Source organism: Chiloscyllium plagiosum, unplaced genomic scaffold (assembly GCF_037043375.1).
Source record: "Chiloscyllium plagiosum isolate Xiang-an unplaced genomic scaffold, Cpla_swu_hap1 HiC_scaffold_1, whole genome shotgun sequence".
Classification (NCBI taxonomy): domain Eukaryota; kingdom Metazoa; phylum Chordata; class Chondrichthyes; order Orectolobiformes; family Hemiscylliidae; genus Chiloscyllium; species Chiloscyllium plagiosum.
The window spans coordinates 64,326,252-64,350,600 of NW_028270139.1; the positions used below are offsets into that span (position 1 = coordinate 64,326,252).

Consider the following 24,349-nt stretch of genomic DNA (forward strand, 5'->3'; position numbering starts at 1 on the left):
ATCATGTTACCAAGAAAATGCACAGGAACTTAAGAATGGTCCAGATGGAGCAAACTATACTTGCTAAACGATGCACAGAAATGAGTCCTCTAGTAAAAAGAATAAAGTACGAAGCTGGTTTCAAATTGAAAGTTGTAACACTCACTAACTCATCCAAGTAACTGTGGCAATGAGGGAATTCCACGTTGGTGAAAAACTGCTGCAAGATTGAAATTAGATACAATTCTCCCTGATGACACTACCTGAAATCAAATATGCATGAGACAGGGATGATCCACTGGCTTGGTCTTGAGAAGCATGTTATCAGTCTGGGTCCTCGAACCATCAGAATGGTAACATCATCACCAAAAAAAACAATGCATGTATACACATTTAAATGAGCTAAATCAAACAGAATCCAGTGAAGCTTTCAGAGCAACAGTTACTTTGTGCAGCTGCCTTAAGGAACAAAATGCCTAGTGTTTCAGCAGGAGACCAAGAGTGCTCAGAGCCTACCATAAAAACCTCTGCCACAATTAACTTTTTTCAGCAATTATCAGTCAAAAATACAATTAACACCATTATATTACATCATGGCGACATGAATGATATGCCTGTGAATTTGGATGTGCCCAGCAACTGAATCGTGGAGTGGGAAGATTCAAAGGCTGTTCCAGTGAAAACAACAGGACATGAGAAGACCAGATTCATCACCAATAAAATGTAATTAAAATCTATGCTAATTTACAAAGATGAACCGGGCCAAAAATCAAGTCCCATGCATGGGTTTTTCTGCATATCCATGATGACAGTTTGGATGGATGAAAATTGAATGAAGTTGTAAATCAATAATGGGTGGAATAGGCTTTCCAGCAGCCTGTGCAAAGGACACAGGACGGAAATATTTTTACAAAGTATGAAAATAAGCACACTGCCCCATTTGATATTTTGTGTTGGTTTTAATCAGCAAATCAAAGGATAATTCCAAAATGTGGAGCACTAAGTTCAGTGAAATGGAAGCTGTTTTGCTGGGGAGGATGTTTCTGAAACTGAAGGCACTACATCTGATCCAGATGATGCCACAGCCAAGATGATTCAAATGAATTTGCTGAACTGTATTTGTTATCAAAGATAATTAAATGGATGGATTTTAAAATGTTTCCAGTGTGGATAATGGAATGCTTGTCAAATGAATTCATTCAAATAAACATGCCACATAGGTTTGTGTTGAGTTACCTTGGTTATAGTTTCTATTTTAACATTTCAAAATGACAATCACCTGTACCCACATCAGGATATACTCAAGTGTATAAGCCAAGTCCCTTTTGTTTTAGATTTTTAAGACCCTTCAAAGATTAGCTTGTATACCACAATCGATGATTAGAATGGTGCTGGAAAAGCACAGCAAGTCAGGCAGCATCCGAGGAGCAGGAAAATCGACGTTTCAGGCAAAAGCCCTTCATCAGGAATGAGGCCTCAAACCTCATGAAGGGCTTTTGCCCGAAATGTCAGTTTTCCTGCTCCTCAGATGCTACCTGACTTGCTATGCTTTTCTAGCATCACTCTAATCTTGACTCTAATCTCCAGCATCTGCAGTCCTCACTTTCGCCTACCACAATTCTTAAGATCTGATGAAGTATCCCTCCCTGCAATATTACTCTTTTAATTTTTTTTCTCTTGTTTTAGACGATGGTGTAATTACTGAATATTTTCAGTGTTTTATGTTTAATCACCACCAACACTATGGATAACCTGGAATGTCAACAATACTTTGTATTTGCAATCTGTGTCTCTCCCACAACTTCACACATTATTTCAATAAGATTAAGATACGTCTCTTATTAACTAATGGGATTGTGTACATCAGGCAATGAATTAACAAAAAAAGATTCATACTTTTTTCTGCTATTGTGATAGAAAACATCTGAAATAGTTAATAGGTTAGTGACAAGTGTCACTGGTAGTTCAAAAGATCAATGTTTTGGATTTTAATCAGGCAATTATGTAATATTTAAATTATCAAATTTCATTCAATCATTTTAACTTGATTTGAACTGAATATTACAAAAGAGGTCAGCATGCTGATTTGAAAACCATATAGTCCATCAGAATTGAGAGAAAATTATTTTGGCAAAACAATATACGCAGCAAAAAAGAATTGTGCAAAATATTGTTGACCAAGTTTTATTTGTTGTATGATTTAATGATCTACTGATGAAAATGTTAGAATCTGCAGCCTCCTACCATAATCGTAGTCAAACAGAAGCACACACTATATACAACCTGATCTTCTATTGTAGAAATGTTCGCCCTCTGGTATGGACTTGTTCTTGTCCCAAGCAGAAGTATGGGTTTGAGACAGGAAATCAGACAGCAGTCTGCTCCGATAAGGGAGGGTATTGTCTGAGGGAGTTGGCTCAAGATCACTCCCCAGAGATTTTTGGGTGGGAAGGGATGGCTGACAGGATACCACATGTAAAGCTGCCTAATATTCTTCTCTACAGCTGGCTGTTTTTACTTAAGTGACTAATGGAAAAAGTCTGCATAGATTTAGAACGTCATTTTATCTTGCGTTTGGTTGTATAACTTCATCATAAATGTATTCATTTCAGTGTTTGTTTGCACTTAGTTATAATTTTCTTCAACCATCCACAGAAAGAAACCAATATCTTCCAAAGGTGGTTGGTGGCAGTTTCTGGGGATCGTAAAAATATATGAACAATTTAAGAAAATTTAGCAAATCTAGATCTTCCCTTGATCAGTCACAGCTGTCGTTCTCAGTACAGCAAATTGATCAAGTGTGCATTTCTGTGGCAGCACGGTATGTATTTGACAGCTTTGTGAATTTTTTGAAAGTCTGCATTTATTGAGAGTAGAATATTTTCTCTGCGTGTAATTCTGCCCCTCAGCTGTCTGCTTCATGTCCTGCACTACCGCTGAAAACACTCTCTACCCTCATTGGTGGGCAAGGGAAAAAGGGAAGCAGCAAAAGGTAGCTGAACTAATGACCTTTATCCAAGTGACAAATCAGAGTTATCATTTCATGTCCCGTGACCCTTCCTGAGAACTGATGATAGCTGGAAAAAATGTTGGTTTTTATACAGAAGGTAGGGTGTGGAATAAACAATAGATGGGGATTGGGCCCAAAGGAAAAGAAGGACAGACAAAAGAGTGGGTAACGATCCGGCTGGGGGTGGTGGGGGGCCAGGGTGAATAGAGTAAATGCAGACTGTTCGTGGCTAACAATAGTTGGTGTGTTATGGCAGACTGTGATAACAAGGCCTGGTGTATGGGGTGGGGGCTAGGACATGGGAGAATTTAGGCTCTAAAATTATTGAACTTGATTTTGAGTCTAGAGGGCTACATGGTCCCCAAGCGGAAAATGAGGTGTTGCTCTTCCAGCTTGCGCTGAGCTTTGTTAGAATGCTGCAGTAAGGCTGAGACAGAGATATTGGCAAGGGAACAGGGTGGTGTGTTGAAGTGGCAGGCAACTTCTGGCAGATCTGGGTCATTTTTGCAGGTGGAACGTAGGTGTTCTGCCAAACAGTCACCCATTCGATGCTTTGTTTCCCCAGTGTGGAGGAGACCACGTCTGGAGCAGCAAATGCAGTAGACTAGTGTGAAATGAAGGTAAAGTGCTGCTTCACTTGGAAGGTTATGTTTGGGCCCTTGGATATGGAGGAGTGAGGTGGTAAATGGAGCTGTGGGAATGAGGGTGTTGAGAGTGAGGGGCCCACGTGAAAGGAGAGTATTAGAGCTGGGTAAAGTGGTCCATGGAATGGGGAGAGAACTCTTGTCTAAAGAAATGGGCACAGTGGTGAAGATGATCATGTTGTGTCGTGACCATTCCATTTGGGACACTCTGGTCCACTCTTCCTTCACTCCGAACAAGCCTACAACCACTGCACCTTCCCCTGCAGCTGCCAAAGGTGTAACACTTGCCCATTTACCTCCCCTCTCCTCAGTATCCAAGGGCCCAATCCCACATACCAGTCCTTGTTATCACAGTCTGCCATTACACACTACCTATTGTTAGCCACTAACAATCTCCATTAACAGCTATTCGCCCTCCCAACCAGATTGTTATCCACTTCTTTGTCCAACTGTTCTTCTCTCTCTTTGGGCTCTATTCCCCACCTGCCATTTACTCCTTACCCTCTTTCCTCACCCTACCTTCTGTGTATAAAACATTTTCCTAGCTACCATCCGTTCTAAGGAATGGTCATTGGACTTGAAATGTTAACTCCGATTTCTCTTTACAGATGCTGCCAGACCTGCTGAGCTTTTCCAGAAATTTCTGCTTTTGTTTCTGATTTACAGTATTTGCAGTTAGGATTTAGGAGTGAAAGGTTTAAGCAATGGGTAATAAAAGAATCTAGGAACTTATCTTTCCCTGGATTAGTGACTGAATTTGGCAAGAGTTAGAATTGGCATCTTCAATGGCATGTTAATTTATCTCAGCATAAATTCCTTTGTTAAATAGGTTGTTTCTTCTTTGCAAAACAGTATTTCTATTGTTTTGCCTTCCTGTAAATGTTATTGAACTTGTTGAAAAAACATTGTTAGTTTGGATAAGAGATTCCTGGACCATAATGGACTTTTATAAATCTGTATAAGTCATATGACATAAGGAGTTATATGAAGCATAGAATCGTGCTTATAATTCCACAAAATATCTCCAGTCTAATTGTTACTGATGGGAAATTAGGCCAATTTTGTACAATGTGCACTTTTGGTAAGTACTTCAAGTGAGATTTGATCTCTGAGAATTGGAGATGAAACCAAAGTTTGGCTTGAGAAAATATTTATCAGAATATGTGATTTCTATGAAGACTTTCGTGAAGTATTACATTTGTTTTCATTTTATGTTACTGATCAGTTTCACAAGTGTCACTTCAATGTTCAGAGATGATTCGTTATTCAGTTCGATTGCATGTAAACTCCTGAAAATAACCAAATAAGAGATTTTTCTCTGGAGTGTGTTTATCTTCTGTGCTGATTGTTGGTGAACTTGTATGGAATCGACTGCATTATCAAACTCTTTTATTGTGTGTTTATATTTGGTACATAAAAAGTAAAGTCGGACAGAGTCTTACCAGACCATAGAGCTGCTCTCTGTTAGAGAGTGGTGGTTTAATCCAAGGGTCACCACACCTCCGGTGATGAGAAAGGTTGAGAAGGAAAGTGCTTCATGGTAACCTCAGCTGGTGTGAGAATTGAACCCATGCAATTGGCATCACTCTGTATCTCAAACCTGACGTCCAGCAATGCTTAAGGAAGATATGATTGATGTTTTGTTTTTGTTTCGACTCTATAATTGACTTTTAGTGGTGAGAAGTGCACTAAGTTTTTCTGTCCCTGTGACTGACTAAACTGTAGTTATTTATGTGACTCAATTTGTTAATGCCTTTGTAAATTGCTCGCAGTTTATTGGCTTTGTCTCCTCATCCACCTCATTTCCATACTGAAGTGGTTGCTTGGTTTCACTATGCGGGAATGGGCGGATCATGTTTCTAAATCTCTGTCTTGTTTGGGCAAGTTAAACAGCCTGACAAAGAGCCAGGGGGCTGGGTGTGGAAAGGCAGAAACATAGAGTGCCACAGAAACGTTTATTAACAGAAGAAAAGGTGGATTGTTTGCTTGCGTTAATTGCACTCAACATAATACTTTTGGATTTTTTGTGTGAAAGAACGAGCCAGTGCTGTTTTCTTTAGCATGCAGTACAGTGTTTTCAATGGAAGTCAGCAAATTCTCTCTAAAACAGTGTGCAGTAATACATTGTTTAAAACATTATTCCATACCATGATGAGATAAAGTTCATAACACAGTTTGGCTAGATTTTAGATATTTAAATCCAAGAAAATGTATTGCAGAAATCAGGAACTGAAAGGAGATTTAGGGTTGAGGAAAGGGGAGTGCAAGTTTTAAAGGAAACATGCCATTTTAAAAAAAATGTTATTGTTGACCCTTTTCTGACATAAGGCAGTGTTGAAAATATAAAATGCACCATCCCACCATTTGCACGTGGTATCGTTGTAATGAAAAAGCTTTTGTTCTCTAATTCCTGTCCTTACTTAAACAAAAGATCTCCTAAGAAATTCATCACAAAGAAGAAGGTTTCATAACAAACACCAATGAACTACCAGGCAGCTTAAGAACTAGGATGAGTGGAAGGATGAATCAATTAGGATAAGTTTACTTTGTTTCAGAAAAGCGATTCTTGGTAACATTAAAAAGCTGCAATGAAATCAATAAATTGACTATACAAAAATATAACTATCAACAATAGTGGAACTGTCCTGTGTTAAACTGGAACATTGGGCTAGCTTACTCCAAGCCATTCAAATGTACTGTGACCTTTGTTATAACAGACATGGTTTATGTCTCCCTCATTAATCAAGAAACCAGAATCCTTATAAGGAAACCACTTCTAAAACACAGCCAGTTGCTAAAGATAACGTTAAAAAAACCTGTGATCTAAAGGGTATATTAATAGAGGGAGAAGTAGGAGTTCTCTCCTCTACTTTCCTGTTTAAAAAAATCAGTTTAGCATGTTTAAAATGTGCAAAGTTTGCATAAGTGTCTTAGCTTGACTGAATCCAGTTCTTCTTAAGTGGTCACAGTTTAAAAAAGTCCTATCTCCTCACTATACCTAAAGAATTAAACTGCTTATTGATAGGACTGTGTGAATCTTAGCTCCGCCACTTTAACATCATGATCCAGTATCCAATTTGCACAAGATCAGAAAGCCAGTTAGTAAGCATTTATTTTTTAATACACTCAATGTAACTGTGAACTACAATGAAATCCATTATTTTAGGGAAATAAGTACAAACTAATCAACTGTTATTTTCATTGGCAGGCAAAAAATCCAAAAGAAATCATAAACTTTTTTTTAACATAGAACAAGACAGCGCAGTACAGGCCCTTCGGCCCTCGATGTTGTGCTGCCCTGTCATACTAATCTGAAGCCCATCCCACCTACACTATTCCATGTACATCCATATGCCTGTCCAATGATGACTTAAATGCACTTAAACTTGGCGAATCTACTACCGTTGCAGGCAAAGCATTCCATACCCTTACTACTCTGAGTAAAGAAACTACCTCTGACATCTGTCTTATACCTATCTCCCTTCACTTTAGAGTTGTGTCCCCTCGTGTTTGCCGTCCCCAGACTTGGAAAAAGGCTCTCCCTGTCCACCCTATTTAACCCTCTGATTATCTTGTATGTCTCTATTAAGTCACCTCTCAACCTTCTTCTCTCTAACGAGAACAGCCTCAAGGCACTCAGCCTTTCCTTGTAAGACATTCCTTCCATACCAGGCAACATCCTAGTATGGGAATTTTACTTCATTTTTAAAGTAGGAGACTCTGAATTAAATTCTGCATCTCCTGGTGCAGCAAATAGGAATGTAAATATTCCTCTGAAGTTGGGATATTTGTATTGCAATATTTACAGATAAAAGATGAAATCAAAAGGGAACTGTCTGCTTATTGTTCCCTTTCTACCATTACCCACCCTCCTTCATCCCAAAACAAAGGGAGCAACAGTAAAATGTAATTAGTCAAATTAGGTTTGCTATGTTTAAAGTGCTATGGAAGATTTAAAGGTTAGTAACTCATTTTCAAATATGGTTCCTGCAATTTGCAATGCTCATTACTGTCAAGTTGGAATATAAACTCAGTGTTCAACCCTAATCCCATGGGACAAAAGCCTCTAAATTAGATTGCTCACATTGAATTCTTATTCTCTCTTGCATCAGTCCTCAGCCAATCGGTAGCTTTGTAAATATTTTACTTTAATTGCTGCAAAAGAATTGTAGTGGCAATGTCTTCACAATGTCAAATAAGAGGATGCAATGTGCAAGTGGATCAGCATTTGGTGCATGATGTTTCACATGTTGTTTCACGTGTCAATGTGGAGAGAAAGACTGAAGGTACAAACATGCCTCAGTTGATAATCCGGAGGTTACTGGTTCAAGTTCAACTTTGAAGGTTTGAGCACATACGTCAAAACGGATACTCCAGTGCAGTACTGATGGGAAGAGTGCTGGATTGTTAATTAGGCTGAAAAGGATGAAATCTTAAACTGAGGTTGAAGAGCTAGAGAGCTATTTCTGGTCAATATTTATCCCTGAATCAACAACAAAAAAAAGTTTAACTGTGATGCTGTTTGGTATGTGTTTACTATGTGCACTGTGGCTGGTGCTTTCTCTATTTTGCATCAGTGAGTCCATTTCAAAAGACAACTTCTTTGGCAATGCGATACTTCAAGACCTCCTGTGGTTGGGAAGATGCTATATAAATACAAGCCTGTCTTTCTTTAAATGACTCTGTTTTCCCCAAGGGCTCACCTGAAACAAAATCATCCCAATGCCATTTCATTCCTTGTACATTTAAAATACATTTGTGGCAGCTTCAATAACTGTTTTTAGTTGAAGACCCGGACCCATTTCCGGTACTTTTTGACCTTTTTTTAAGACCAGTCATAGTAAAGAGTAAATATTTGTTCCCAATGGTGAAAAAACAACAGACACTGCCAGTAGCTGCATCATGCATTGACACATGTTGCTATTGTTGTAAAGCCGTGAGATCACTTCAGCTCATGACACTGGTATGTTCAGCATTTAGTAGCGCCATTGAGCATTGTTTGGCAGTGTGGAAATCCTACTTTAATACAGTGCCTTTTTGTTTATGGGTTCTAATATCAAGTATGTTTTGATTTTTCTTGACATCTAAAGCAGATTTTGTACACAAGAGAAACACTGCTTTATGTCTGGTTCAGATCACATCTTTCTACCAAATAATGGTAAAAGCAGGAATAATTTGCACCTGAATAAAGCATTATCAAAACCAGGTAAACAATTGGCCTAAACCATTTTGTAATTAGTGACTCAACAAGTATGAAGGTTTCAAACCAATTATTTCCTAATCATACATTCTGCTAATCACTGAACAATGAAAATGAATCATTGGTATACAAGTGAATCATCATATGTTTGATCAAGAAGTTATACAATGTGGTGCTGGAAAAGCACAGCAGGTCAGGAAGCATCCGAGGTGCGGGAGAATCGACGTTTCGGGCATAAGCCCTTCATCAGGAATGGTCTTTGTTGCAAAGGAATGGAATACAAAAGTAACAAAGTATTGCTACAGTCCATTGTTGAGACCTCACTGTCATAGAAACAGACCCTTTGGTCCAATCTGTCCATGCCGACCAGATATTCTAAATTAATCTAGTCCAATTTAGAGGACTCCTAGTAGTTTGGTCTCCTAGTAGTTCAGAAGGGCTTATGTCCAAAACATTGATTCTTCTGCACCTCGGATGCTGCCTGACCTACTGTGCTTTTCCAGCAACACACTTTTCGACTCTGATCTGCAGCCCTCACTTTCTCCAATAAGTTATACATTTGATTTTGAATTTCTTCAATTGAATGATAGCCTGGTCAGCCTCCCAACATTCACCCTTGTAAACCTGGGCTTATTCAAAACCTCTACTGCCTCTGTTGATTCACACCAAGCCCTGTTCATTCAACATCTCTGTGTGTGCCAACCCACATTAATTTCCACTCTTGCAATTCCTTGATTTTAAAATTCTCACTTTTGTTTTCAAATCCTTCAATGGATTGAACCTTTGTTATTTCTGTAAACCCCTCCAGCTCTACGACTCTCCAAGATATTAATGCTGTTTCAATTCTGGCATCTTGCACATTCCTGATTTCATCCCTCTATCTTCACCTGTCTGAGTTTTTTTTTTACAAAAAAGAGCGTTTTGATCAAGCTGGTATATCACAGTATATATGTCACTGTTACTTTTGGTTACATTCCTGTAAACTAAGATCAAAAGAAATAGCATGAGTCGGCCATTTGGCCAACTGAGCCTGCTGTGTCATTCAGTAGGATTGTGGCCTTAACTCTACTTTCTGCATAATCTTTGACTCCCTTGTAGATCAAAAATCTAGCCACTGCCTTGAATGTGTTAAATGATCCAGCCTCTACTGCTCACTGTGGAAGAAAATTCTAAAGATTAATGTTTGCCCTCTGAGAAACAAAGTTCCTTCCTATGTCCATCTTAAATGGGAAATGCCTCACTTTTAAACTCCCACTCAGGAAATATCCTCTCAGTACCCACAATATCCTCTCAGTACCCACAATTTCCTCTCAGTACCCACAATTTCCAGCATCTGTGAAGCTCCTAGAATTGGATATTTTCAAATAAGATCATCTCTCATTCTACTATACTCCTCTCCAATGAGTATAGGACCAAATTGTTCAATCTTTTCTCAGTAAATCCCTACTCTGAACTACTAGGAGACCAAGAGTATACACAATCCTCTAAATGGGATTAGATTAATTTAAGATTTCTGGTTGGCATCGATGAGTTGGACTAAAGGATCTGTTTCTATGACTATGTGGTCTTAACAATGCACTGTACCAATACTTTGTTGCAAAGGGAATGGAATATGAAACTAACAAAGACCAACAATCCAGTTATCCTCCTAACCATCATTTTGTGATTAATGTACAGGAGCACCCAGATACTTTCATGCGAAAGAAGCTCCTTGCATCTTTTTTAACTGTACGTTTTGTGTTTCATACAAATGCATGATGTTGTTGCCATGATGAATAGCTGTAGATTATGCATTTCAGCCACATATACTACAACAGGAATAATTTTTCTTGTGCACTGAAATTGCGGAACAGTATTGTTGAATGAATGGAGGAACTTTTCCATATCTGCTCCCAATGATTCACATCAAACAGCCTGAAATCAGATGTAAGAAATTATATATGGAATTAATTGAACCCTCCTAAACCCTGCTGTAAATCAGCAACAACTTTTCTTCATGCTTGGGTGTAGCATCCCCTTTTCATTGGAGATTCTGCAATGCCAATGGCGCTATGCAAATGTAAGTGTTGTGCTGAATGAAAATGCCACCACCAATTTTACAGTGTATTAATTAACTACCTTCCACCATTACAAAACTGTCCATTATTTCACTACGGGATTTTGTCAGCCATTATAACCATTCTATATGGCCTCTCCAAGTTGCTAGTTAATCACAAATGCTGAGTAGATTTGTGTCATTGTACTCAGACCTCTGTTGATACCTTATAATTTCATGTGTTTGATGTTATGATTTTTTTCAGATTGACAGCCTCTGAGAAATGTCATTTTGCCTTGCTGTCCCTTACCAACTCAGCCCCCAACTCATTCCCTCATGTGAAAATCTACATCAGAAATGCTAACTTGTAAAAACCCACTGTCCCCGAATACTTCCATAAGAATTTTCGACAGTTCGCTAACACTAGCAACAGGTGAGGAAAGCTGAAATGGGAACAAGCATAGCTAGAATTGGCCCTGTCTGTTGATGACATGTGACAGTACCAAAGTATAAAGCTGCCATATACTCGGATACATGCTTCAATAACTCCACTTCAGTTTGTGTTGGTCAATAATACCTTCGCCATTCGCGTGATGCACTTGTAAGCAATGGTACTGTCTGAGAAAGTTCCACAATGACAGTCATGCAAAGCCTCACCATTGGCAGTTAGACAGATTCTGCACTGGGAAGAAGTAACTTTGGAGCTTATAGAGAAATGGTCCTTGTTGTGTTAATTAATTATTGGCAGCAGTGTCTTGAAGACCAGGATCTAGCAAATTGATGTGTGTGTCAAATGGCATACCACACCCATTCTGAATGGAGAGTGGTGACATCAGAAGATAAATATATTAATTGGCTCTTGAGTAAGATTTGCAATGAGTAACTTTAATCACAACATCCTGGCATATGGGTGTACCAGGGCACTTTGGTACAATGTGATTCTTCGCACGTCACATTCTTGGTCTCAGACGGTGGAGTTGGAAGAGATACATAACAGAATGTGACAAGTTACAGGGTGTTAATCAATCAATCCAACTACCCCAACAATCCAATACAGTGTGAATCAATCCGAAAATCATTGAATTCTGGAGAAATATCAGAAGATCGGAAAGACTGCTATTGTGATAGCCCTATTCAAAAAGGAGGGAGGCAAAAAAAAAGGTTACTATGGGCCAATTAGTCTAACATCTATTCTTAGAAAAGTATTGGTATCAATTATTAAGGAAATACTAGAACATTTGGAAAAATCGTAACCAATCCAGCAGAGCCACCATGGATGGCTTCATTACAGAGAAATAATGGAATGTTTGCCCTTATTTCAAGAGGGTTGGAGTATAAAAGTAGGGAAGTCTTGCTGCAACAAGGTGCTGGTGAGGCTGCATCTGGAGTATTGTGAACAGTTTTGGGATCAATACTTAAGGAAAGATATAATTTCATCAGCGGCAGTTCAGAGGTTCATTAGATGAACCCTGGTATGGAGGGATTGTGTTATGAGCAAAGGCTAAACAGGTTGGAACTCTACTCACCAGAGTTTAGAAAAATGAGAGGTGATCTCATTGAAATATAAAGGATTCTTAAGGGGCTTGACAGAGTGAATGTTAAGAGGATGTTACCACCCTTGGGGGTAGAGCCTGGCACCAGAGTGCATTATCTCAGATTGAAAGGGGTGGCAGTTTAAGACTGAGGTGAGGATGAATTTCTTCTCTAAGGTTCAAGAGTTTTTGGAACTCCTTGCCACAGCAAGCTGTGGGGGCAGAGTCCTTCTGCATATTCTTGATCAGTCACGGAACCTTTTACGGTGAATAGGCAAGAAAATGGATGTGAGGAATGTCAGATCAGCCATGATCCTATTGAATGACAGGGCCATTGAGCCTACTTGTGTTCCTGTTTCTTATGGCCTTAACCACTAGTATTACAGTGACCTCAGAACTGGCTTCCCATTTGCCTTAATGGCTGTGGAATGGGTCATGACAATGATGGAATGTCAATGACAGAAACATTAAAACAAACAATGGAAGAAGTAAAGACTTGATTTTTGAACATTTATGTGAGACCCCCACAGTTTCTGAAAACAAATTACTTGTCAGAAATTGACAGCCACTTTGATAATATACTACTCAACAAGTGCCTGGCTAATGTAGCGCGGATGCCTCTAGGCTTTCTGGAATGATCCCGAGACATCGTATTTGAAGTCAGCAGTCACTTTAATTGTCATGTACATGTCAACAGTGACAATGGACAGTATTCGCAAAATTTCATGATTAAGTTGACAAAGCTGCTCAAAGGCATCCAGGGGGGAGGCAGTTATCAGGGTGGGGCAAATTAGATGTTCCAGACATTTCTTCTGGAAAGATAAGAAAACAGTACGAAGGATCAGATAATAGATCTGCAGTCTTGCCATATCCAATTGTGAATGGTGATGGATAATTAGGGAGCTATTTGAGCAGAAGATTCCATTAAAATATCATTTTCATTGGTGGAGACCAATCTTTGGCCAATTTAGTTCATTCCACCTGATATCAGACTATGGCTGTGTGCAGTGGATACAGCAAAAACATTGGGGCTGACAACAGCTCTCGTCCTAAGTACTTGTGTTCAAGAACTAGCTGTGTCTCAAGCTAAGCTGTTTCAGTGCAGCTACAACATTAGCATCCACCCAATAATGTGAAAAATCACCTCTGATTTCTTGCTCACAAAAAAAATCAGGTCAAATCCAATCCAGGTAACTACCACCCTATTGGTTTTCTCTATATTATCAGCCGGGTGATAGGACATGGTATTGCAGATGACATCTTCATCAAGCAGCGCTCGATAGTGACCTGGTCACTGATACTCAGTTTGAGTACCACAGTGCCCACTTGGCTTCAGACCACATTGCAAGCCTGGTCCAAACAGAATCACAGAAGTGTTGCTGTGCAGAAGGAGACCTGTCAGCCAATTGTAGACAAACATAGACAAAAGAGTTGAATTCCTGCAGTAGAATGAGAGTAACTGCTCTTGACATTAAGGCAACATTTGACTGAATGTGACACAGAGAGCTCTAGGAAAATTGGCATCAGTTAGCAGTTTACTGCTGAATAAGTGTAACTTGATATACTGTTAGTGAGACCTCTCGTCACTTTGATTGCACGCAGACCAATGGAGTGGTGATTTATCGGATTTCGTCTAACCTGTTTTCTGTGGATAGAACATAACTCAGTTTGGCACGTTCCAAGGTTCAAGACTACTTGCTAAGAGAAACTCCTGCTTTAGTACATTGAGGGGCTGAAAACAGAAGAACTGCGTTGACCTGTTAAATGTTAAACATAAATATAGATGTAGTAAGTGACATTCAGGATTAAAAACAAACTTATTTGTTTTGTATTTTATGTCATATAATTTATTCATACAATTAATTGAAGTATGTTTTTGGAAAAGCAGTTCCATATCTTCCAGTAAATGCCAGTGTAGTAACAGTTCTGAAACAACTGAGCTAAAAATGAATTTCAATTCTTATCACCTTCAAGATTCATTCCCTTCACGACTGGCATATTATGGCTTCTACATCTGTAAGTACAAAGTGCACTGCCGCAACTCATCAAGGCTCCTTTCTTTCCAAGTCTATGATCTCTGCTGACGGGAAGGCCAAGTGCAACTGTCACATGGGCACATCTTCAATGGGCTGCATTTGCAAACACTGTTGCATGCTCACTCTGTGCCACTTGAATTGCATGGATGCAGGTTTCAGGAGGCCATAGCCAGAGTGGGTGGAGGAGTGTTGGGACTGGGTGGGGGAGGGGGGGGGTGCGGGATATTGATAGAGGGTGGAAGGGATGCTGGGGGTGACCAGGAGGGCCAGGGAGAGTAAAGAAGGTAAACAGAAGGAAGGGTCTCCAAACTCCTGGGACCTCCATGTCAGCTCACCTCCCCAATCTCTGGCTCTGGGGCTGTCTTTCTCTTCCTTTCTCATTTTGGGAATTTTCCACCATCCCCATCCCATGCCTGGCATTCTTCTTCCTATTACTGCAGCCCACTTCAAAATCACGCATACTTCCTTGCACATATATAGAGTAATATATTTGCCCATGACGTCTCATTGAATTGAATTTGTCACATGTACCGAGGTACAGTGAAAAGCTTTGTCTTGTGAGCAATGCAGGCAGATTTCATAGTTAAATAGTATAGTTAAGTAAATAATAGGTAAACAGCGGCAAAAACCAAAAACAGGTACAGGCGAATGCTAAGAGTTTGAGAGTCCATTCAGTATTCTAACAACAGTCGGGTAGAAACTGTTCTGAAACCGGCTAGTGCGTGCGTTCAGGCTTCTGTACCTTCTCCCCGATGGTAGAGGTTGTAGAAAAGCATTGACCGGGTGGGACGGATCTTAGAGAATGCTGGCAGGCTTTCCTTGACAGTGGGCCTGGTAGATGGATTCTATAGATGGGAGGTTGGCCTTTGTGATTCTCCAGGCCGAGTTCACCACTCTCTGTAACTGTCTCTGATCTTGAATGGTACAGTTGCCATACCAGGTAGTGATGCATCCAGACAGAATTCTCTCGATGGCGCACCTATAAAAGTTGGCAAGGGTATTTGCCATCATGCTAAATTTTCTCAGCTGCCTGAGGAAGAAGAGACGTTGCTAGACCTTTGTAACCAGTGCATCCACATGAAGAGTCCCAGAAAGCTTTTTGTTGATGACCACTCCCATTGTTGTTCCACCTCTGTACTGTTAATGTGTAGGGGGGGGGGGGGGCATGAGTAATATCCCATGAAAGTCAATAATGGGTTCCTTGGTTTTGCCGACATTGAGAGTTAAGTTGTTCTCAGTGCACCATTTTTCCAGGTCTTCTACCTCCCATCTGTTGTCTGTTTCATCACCATCTGAGATTCGACCAACTATGGTGGTGTCATCAGCGAACTTGTAAATGGCATCAGTCTGGTATTTGGTGACACAGTCATAGGTGTATAGTGAGTACAGTAGGGGCTAAGTACACCTCCCTGAGGGGCTTCAGTGCTGAGTGTTAGTGAGGATGAAATATCGTCCCCAACCTTGACTGACTGTGGCCTGTGGGTCAGGAAACTGGGGATCCATTTGCAGAGAATGGGGCTTAGTCCGAGATTACTAAGTTTAGTAATCAGTCTCGAGGGGATAATAGTGTTGAAGGCTGAACTGTAGTCAGTGAGTAGGATTCTTACATAGACTTCTTGACACCAAAAACAGCTACACATTGATATCAGTGCTTAGAACCAAAGAGTGTGCATGTGTAGTTGCCTGCAGTCATCAGTATTAAATACTGCCTCACCTATATTGAGATTCCTTCAGTTTTACTGAGTCAGAGTCAGGGAACTCCTCTCTTAACAGCACTGTAGATATACCTTCAAACCATGGACTGCTGTGCTTTCAGAAGGAGGATCACCATTGCAATCCTAAGGGTCATGGGAAATGGACAATAAATTCTACTAGTTGGTTGGCAGTTTGAATGATAAAACAAGCAAAGCCTGCCTGATCTGGAATGCTGGCAGGAGCTTTTAGGTCAGTGTTTTTGTGTACAAACTTACACTATTCAAGGAAGTAAAATATAACCTAGGAATTGTCTTGTATTTATTAGGTATTGAAAGTCTTTCATGGTCATATGATTTGCAGGATTATAATTTTGTCATTTGTATCAACTGCAAGATAGTGACTTTACCAGTACACTGGCGTGGTTTGGATCAAAAGGGTAAAATTGCAAAGAGTATGCAAATGGTCATCCAATACAGTGGGCTATGTACTACAGGGACTGAGTTGAAACATGTTTTAGGCTGAGGTTCCATCTATTCTATGTCTGACCATCCTGTGCTAATTTGGGATTACTCCACACTGATGCCAGATTGAGAACCTGAGTTCATTCTGATGTCAGGCACTGTTCCCAATCAGCATTACACGTGATTAACTTCTGCTTGCATCATGAAACCTGATAGTCTAACTTTTTTATAAACAAAAATATTAATCAGAACAGAAAACCTTTGAGCGCAGAGACAAACGATTTGGCCCACCAGGTCTCTGCTGGTTTTTCTTAGCTCCACATGAACCCCCCTCCTACCTTACTTCAGCGCCTGTTTTTGACGTATCACCTGACTCTATTAAAATATCGATAGTGTATAAATGTGTTTATATGGACTTTGTATTCTGGAGTATGATAGGTACAATGATTAAAAACTTCTCTTTGGAAATAGCAATATGCAACAGAGGGAAAAAAAAGAGGGAACGTTCCAGATCAGGAACATTTCTGATGAAGAGCTTATGCTCTAAATGTCGATTCTCCTGTTCCTCAGATGCTGCCTGACTGGCTGTGCTTTTCCAGCACCCCACTTTTTGACTCTGAAAGAGAAAGGCAGCGTAAGAACTTTTACAGATTGGATTGGGCACCTGTCTATCTCTGTTTTTGAGCCTGTTACAAAGGCTTTAAATATAATGGTGGGTCTGCATAAAGCTTAGAATAATATAACCTCGGTTTTGATCTTAACTAATTTTGCTGCTTCATATGCATTTGAGAATAATTTCATTACAGGCACACCCATTGTCTTTTAATGTATTGAGACTTCTCATTTTGAATATATCGCCTGAGGTTTTGGCTTGATAAAATGTCATCTTCTTTCACACATGCAAATGGTATTGAAATTGTAGAACCCTCCACCCTGAGCAAATACTTTAGCGGTCACATTTTAAATCTCCATTGTTTATCACAGTGAAACATGGATGTCATCTCTATGTTCATATATGTTAGGCCGTGTTTATCATGGATTACTGTTATAAACTAATACTGGAGGGCAAATGATTCCTGAAATGTATTTTACCTGTTAATGGAAAGTAACTCCGAGATCTGATAAGGGAAATCATACAAAGTAATAGGTTCTTGCATGGGCTGCTATTATACTCTTAGTCCCATACCATTGACCAAGTTTTATTAAGGCTGTTTAGAAGGATGTTCAAGACATACATGTTATCCACTCTGAAGATATTATCATCACTATTTCCAGTCCCACCTAAGCTTCTCTGGTCCATGCAAATGTTTTTGAGCATTTGCTGACTTAGTGGGAAGGTCCAGTGTGATATGCACAAATCACCTTCACACTGTGCAATCGATACTTGTGTATTGTGGAACTTAGAGAGCTCTGTTCTGATAATTTTGACTTCTCTAAATGGTCAATATCTATTCTTGACTTATGCACACAGCTGCAAAATTTCATTTTAACTTGAGAAGCAGTTAGTTCCTTGTGCAAAGCTGAACAGAAGAGTTAAAGACTTGTCACACTCTGTTTGCTAACCCCCCCAACCCCCCCTTTCAATTTGCTTTGCAAGGGAGGGAGTGGGGAAATGTTTGTTTCTAATTATGTTGACATCATATATATTTTACATAAATCCTGGTGTGAAGTCACCATGGCTGCGACAGGGTTAATAGGGTCTCCGTCCAGAAGAGACCCAGCTGTGCATCATCCAAAGACGGTTAATGCAAGTGTCCAGCTCTCTTGGCTCAGAATTACTGGGAGGGGGAAAACCCTGGAAATGGCCCATAGCCAAACATAGAGCTAGACACTGATTGGAATTGGCCTTTGTCCTATTACAGAGAAAGGAGTTAGCTGTTTGGTTCGTCTCTGGTGAATGTTAATGGTATTTTATTTTCTTAGATTTCAATATAGTCCAGTATACACGTTAATGAAATATATCAAAGGCAGCATAAGTAAGTGAATAACATAATTAAAACCCATTAAGGATGGCCCAACAGATAATGTATGAGGGTTGTTGTATGTGGGAACTCCTGGATGCCACTGATCTGGGGTAAACGCATTTGTGCTGAGTACTTAAAGCGTGAGCAACTTTGGCTCAGAGTTTGAGTTGGAAGCTGAACTACCAGCATTGTGGTGCATCAAAGAGGGTGATGATTAGCTGAAATCTTTGTACCAAGAGGCAGCCTCATAACTTAGGATAGTGACTTCTGAATTAGTCAGTGGTCAGGGAGAGGTGGGTGTGACTGTGAATGAAGCAGATAAAGGTGCCTAGAAAGCAGGAGTGGCAGCCTCTGGAACTGTCTGATAGGTTTAATTATCTCTCAACCTGTTTAGATAAAAAGGGGGCTGCAGGTTGGATGAGCATTCAAGTGAGGGGAGCAACACGATTAACTCTCATTGATAGCAGGTCATGATACAGTAAGGGGGATTGACTTTGTTCACCTGGTGCCAGGATTCGGGACATCTGCTCGGGGCTGATAAGGAACTTGCTGTGGTGGGGTAGGACCGAATGGTTATGTTCCATGGAGGCACCAACAACCTGGTAGAAGCAGGAAAGAGGGGCTTCAGAGGGGTTATGAGGAGCTAGGCGCCAAATTGAAAAGCAGAACCTTGAAGTTGTAATCTCTAGATTATTACCCGAACAGCATTCGCATTAGTGTCAGGTACGTAAAATTAAAGAGAATGAACGCATAACTTAAAGACTGGTGTGGAAAGTGGGTTATGTTTTTGAGGATATTTGGAATCATGACCAGGAAATTGTGTGCTGGTATTATCCATACCTGAACGATGTTGAGGTCAGTGTTCTGGCAAACTGTTAATTCAAGGGACTGGTGAAATTGGCTCCTTCGAAAACAAATTCATTTGGTCTGGGAGAAAGATATCCACACAGGAAGGAATACTTTATAAATTACTCTTGTTGTCACAATCAAGGGTGTAGATGAATAAAGAAGGGGAGACAATTCATCCTCCTCCTTGGAGTTTGTTAGTTTGGGATTTCCCCAGCTGGAACAGTAATAACCCCTTGGCAAAACAGAAGAGTTAAAGACTTGCCTAGGATCTCATTCTAACTGTATGTATAATATTTGAGCATAGGATCATAGAATAGTAAAACACCAGAAGGCCATTTGGCCCATTGTGTGAGTGCTGACTTCAAAGACGCTATCTAAATAGTGCAATTCTCTTTATGTCCTACAAAGTTACCTCCATTAAGTATGTGACCATGTAAGTTGCCCTAAGTTTTTTTTCCTGCAATCCTGTATCGTCACATTTGCTAACAAGTCGTGTTTCAAATTTCTTTTGCATTCTGGCTCTGGATCTTCTTAAAGTTACGATCTCGTCCATACAGAAAGTAGTAACAAAAATTTGTTGCCGGCCTACAAGCTGAAAATTCAGCCAGAACAGAGTGTGTCCCTCAGCAGGCAGCACCAGCACTGGTGGGGATTTATATTTGTCTGCGGTCTAGATGAAACCATCTCTTTGAGATGGGTCTCTGTGTTGCCAGGGGCACAAACAGTCCCCCATTTATAAAACAACAGGATCACTGCCAGACTTGGTGTTGGGAATAAATGTGGCTAGAGCTTGTGGTCATAACGCACACGTGGACTATGTCGTTTGGATTTGGAAAAAGTTTTCTAAATGGAGCTATGTTTTTTTTTAAAACAAGCACCAATTGCTACATGAAAAAGAAACTAAAATCTCCTGAATACATATTTGAAAGCTGAAAAGAGAAAACAGCAAGCTGGATTAATTTGACTATTAAATCTGGTGGCTAAATCAAAAGATTTTCATTTGCCTGAGGAGGAGCATTTCTGAAAGGCCAAGCTAGATTTTCTTCCCCAGAGGAAATCCCATTTTACTCTGCATTCCTGAAACCACACTACCTTTTGCATGACTTTTTCACAGGTCAGGAATGCTTCCTGTGCAAAAAGCAGACGGGCCTGCAACATTTTTGTTGGGTCCCATGTGTTTAACAAACAGGATAAACATATACCTCATCTGCCAAGTTGTGAAAGAGACTTTATGCACCAGCCATGGAGAACTGGCCTCTACCCATACATTCTGCAGCAGGCATTCTTGAGATGGCCATTGCTGTCTCCTCAAGGTCTGATATCCTTTGGAATTTGGGCCTCACACTCCAGCTCAGTCCTCACCAGCTCGTTCAGCTCCTGAAAGGTGGAAAGGGTGAAGTGTAGGATCATCCAAGAGCTTTGGTATTTGGTAATAACTCGAAAGTGTCTCCCATGTCTTCGCCACCTCTTTTTCTCCATAATGTGCATAAATCATTTCCCTTAGGCAAAGATGCTTGCTACTATGTAATGTCACATGTATTGCGTACACAAGAGGTCAGCTATGCTGCATGCAGCAAGGCCAGGCTGCATATAAACATTTGAGGAGCATCTCAGTCACCTCATATAGTGCAAATTCCAGGTTGCTTAAGGTGCATGTCATGTTTCCTGGTGCTGTGTCAATGCACTGGCCAATTTGGTGACCTCAACTAGACTGCTTTGGGGAACTGCGAGGTAGCTTTGGCCCACTGGGGAACAGTATGTTCATGTGGGCCTCAACCTGGTGCAGGAGGATCTCTGGGGAATACTCTTTCTTGATATTCCTGGCTGCTCTGAGTGGCAATCAACCCAGAATAAGCTCAGCGGAGCTCAAGTTTTTTTATTTGTTTTACAGTATGTGGGAGTTGCTGGCTAGGCCAGCATTTATTGCCCATCCCTAATTGCTCAGAGGGCAGTTAAGCATCAACCACATTGCTGTTGGTGTGTAGTCACATGTAAGCCAGACCAAGTAAGGATGACCATTTATTTCCTTTAAGGACATTAGTAAGCCAGGTGGGTTTTGCCAACAATTGACAATGGTTTCATGGTCATCATTAGACTTTTAATTCCCAGTTTCTTTAATTGAATTTAAATTCTACCATCTGCCATGGTGGGATTCAAACCCAGGTCCCCAGAATACTACCAAATGCTATCGCATGAATCGGCATAAGAATGTGGTTTGCCTTCTCAAGTCAGTGTAGTTCATAGAGTGTGAATCTCTTGAGGGGATGGTGTTGCTCTGCATTCCTGACAAAGGTTTGGCAATATCATCATCGCAAGACTAATGAAAGGATGGCAAGCCATCGCTCTAATTGAACTGATCTGCAAAATCTGCACTGTTTGATACCTCTGCCTCGCATGTGCCACAATCTACACCCTGAACCTGCCTCCTGTCACGTTGATGATAATTGCAGGTGAAGTTGTGAAAAGACCACCTCACATTTTGCAACCTGGAAATGAAAATTTGGCTTCTTGTCAGGTACAAATCATTGTATACATTGCAACTGTCAAAGTAGTGTGATTTATTAAGCAAAACTGCTTAAATAAATATAAAATGGGCAATTGGTTTGCCAGATTAAATTCTGAAAGTTGTTTATGTAAAATAATTGCTGTTTTAGTTTTCCAGGCCAAAGCTTTGACAGGAATTGCGTAGCCATGAAATAACTTACAATTCTTGAATGTCTGATTTATCATGTTTCTGTCTACCAAACACATCAGCAAGCCACAATTATTAGTAATTTTTATGGTACTTTATTGAATTGTCTAAATCTCTTCTCCGCCAAGCTAGGTATCTATTTATTCAGGGATATATATAAGCACTGCATAAATGTATATGTAATTTACTTAACCATTATAACAAAAGCTATATCAGATTCAAAGAATCTTCCATAAGATTTCTAGACAGTATGTTCATTTAAGTTAATTGAAGGCAATCACAAAATAAGTTACCTTAGCAAATCTATCTATATAGAAACAGAATCATAAATATCATTAAACTATTATCTTTTTTTTCAAAGCAATTTCATAACTTAATATTTGTACATAAGGGCTGAAATTTGCAAAAGCAACAAATTGTGGTGAACAGACAGATCCAAAAGATGGTGGAGACCATTGAATATTTTTAAGCTAGTGGTAGATGGATTCTTCTGAGGCAGGAAGTTAGGGTTACTGAGTAGCTGGAAATGGGGGATACGAAAGTCCTGAAGAAGAGCTTATGCTCGAAACATCAACTCTCCAGCTCCTCGGATGCTGCCTGACCGGTTCTGCTTTTGCAGCACCACACTATTTGACTCTGATCTCCAGCATCTGCAGTCGTCACTTTCTCTTTATGGGGAATACAGAACGCAAACATACTGACTATGATCTTTATGCATTGAATGGTGAAGCAGGCTCAAGGGGCAGAATGATCTATATCTGCTCCTATTTCGAATGTTTGTTTACACAATGTCTGGATTATTTCCCCATTGACTTCAATGGAAAAGAAACTTGGGCAAAGTGTAAAATGAGCTGCTGATTAATTTTGTTCCATTTCCTGCTTTTTCAGTAACACTGACATTACATTTTGGTTTTTATTCTTTACCCACTCCAGTTCCATTGTTATTTGTCACCCAGCTGTACTTTGGCAAAACTTACTTTACTTCATTTCCCAATCTTTGCTTCTATCATATTTTTTTTTCCCTGCCAGAAGCGCACATTATGATGTTTTCCATTGAATTATGTAGTTAGTGAATGGAAAAATCATGGGAGTGCACCAAGCATGGTATTTGTATATGACAAGATGTGACTGTATGTCTCAATTTTATGGATGAAAACAAATGCAAGATCCTTATGAAAAATAATGTTTTGTTCAGTTGGGTTATATTTTTGTTCTTTATACATTTCTAGTATTGATTTTCTGTGAATTATAGGACTAATTGTGTGTCCCTGCTCGAGAATACACAGAGACGAACAGTTATGGCAATACAAACTGCTAATCAAGGAAATAGAAACACTGTGGATGTTTTGTTATCTAGCTGACAGTGTGATATGAATTCCTGGAATAGGTGGGTGGGAAACAAAAGGAGTGCCAACTGACATTTTTCCAAGGAGCCTTCAAATGCCCTTCAGAACAGGACTCTCTCTGTGTTATAGTGAATCAACCTTTTAAGCTGGTGTCCACATCCTCTTTTTTGCAAAGGGTCATGATCTGTTTGAGATATTTTAAATTGTATATTGTTGAAACATTGATATTTCCTTTAACTCCTGTATGGAGAATTTACTCCATTATTTGGATTCAGTGTCCTGTCTATCCTAACTGTCTGAGGTCAAAAACTTATGTTGTAACTTGACAATTTAGAAATTGAAGTTGTATTGTGTGAAAATTGTAAGAAACATTAACACCTTTGTCTGCCTGCTAATTTAACAAAAGTTTTAAACATTTATTTTATTTCCGTTCATGTCTTTGTTGAAATAATGAAAAGAAAAGGCTTCTGATAATCATTTTGCCATTTTTTTAACCAAAATTCCACAGCAAACATTCAGTCACTTGTTTCAGAATTATTAAAAGTTTTGTCACCTCAGGATACTATGTAGAAAGTGCTATATGCTGCTTGTTGTCTATGGCATTTACAACTAGTTCAGTGTGTGTATGCATTTACGTGGATCATTTATATTTTACTATTTATGCTTGTCACAAAGTAATCTCCTTACTGGTACTTTCAGGTCGTGCAGGTTTCCAACAGTGAAACTGTGCGGCAGATCCATTCAAAGTTGTATGCCATGTGCCCCTAAGCTTTAAAGAGCTGCTTCAAGCAGAAGTGGTTCAGCAGTATTCTCAACCTACCAGTCCTGTGGGATTTTGCACGTCATTTGGCACAAATTACTGAGTCGCAACTTTCACTTCTGCTTCTGGGTCAAAGTGCCAGCAAG

The 24,349-nt window shown here is 39.8% G+C and overlaps 1 protein-coding gene and 1 long non-coding RNA gene across 8 annotated transcripts in view; one reads left to right on the forward strand and one right to left on the reverse strand.

Annotated features, from left to right (window-relative positions):
• Positions 1-5,179, reverse strand: part of LOC148152131 (uncharacterized) — a 111,757-nt gene extending 106,578 nt beyond the window's left edge. The window contains exon 1 of the long non-coding RNA XR_015757208.1: positions 5,076-5,179. This is a non-coding gene — a long non-coding RNA (uncharacterized LOC148152131). The remainder of the gene's footprint in view (positions 1-5,075) is intronic.
• LOC122551345 (Krueppel-like factor 3) overlaps positions 1-24,349 on the forward strand; it is a 99,726-nt gene that overhangs the window by 30,853 nt on the left and 44,524 nt on the right. The gene's annotated exons all lie outside the window — the stretch shown is intronic.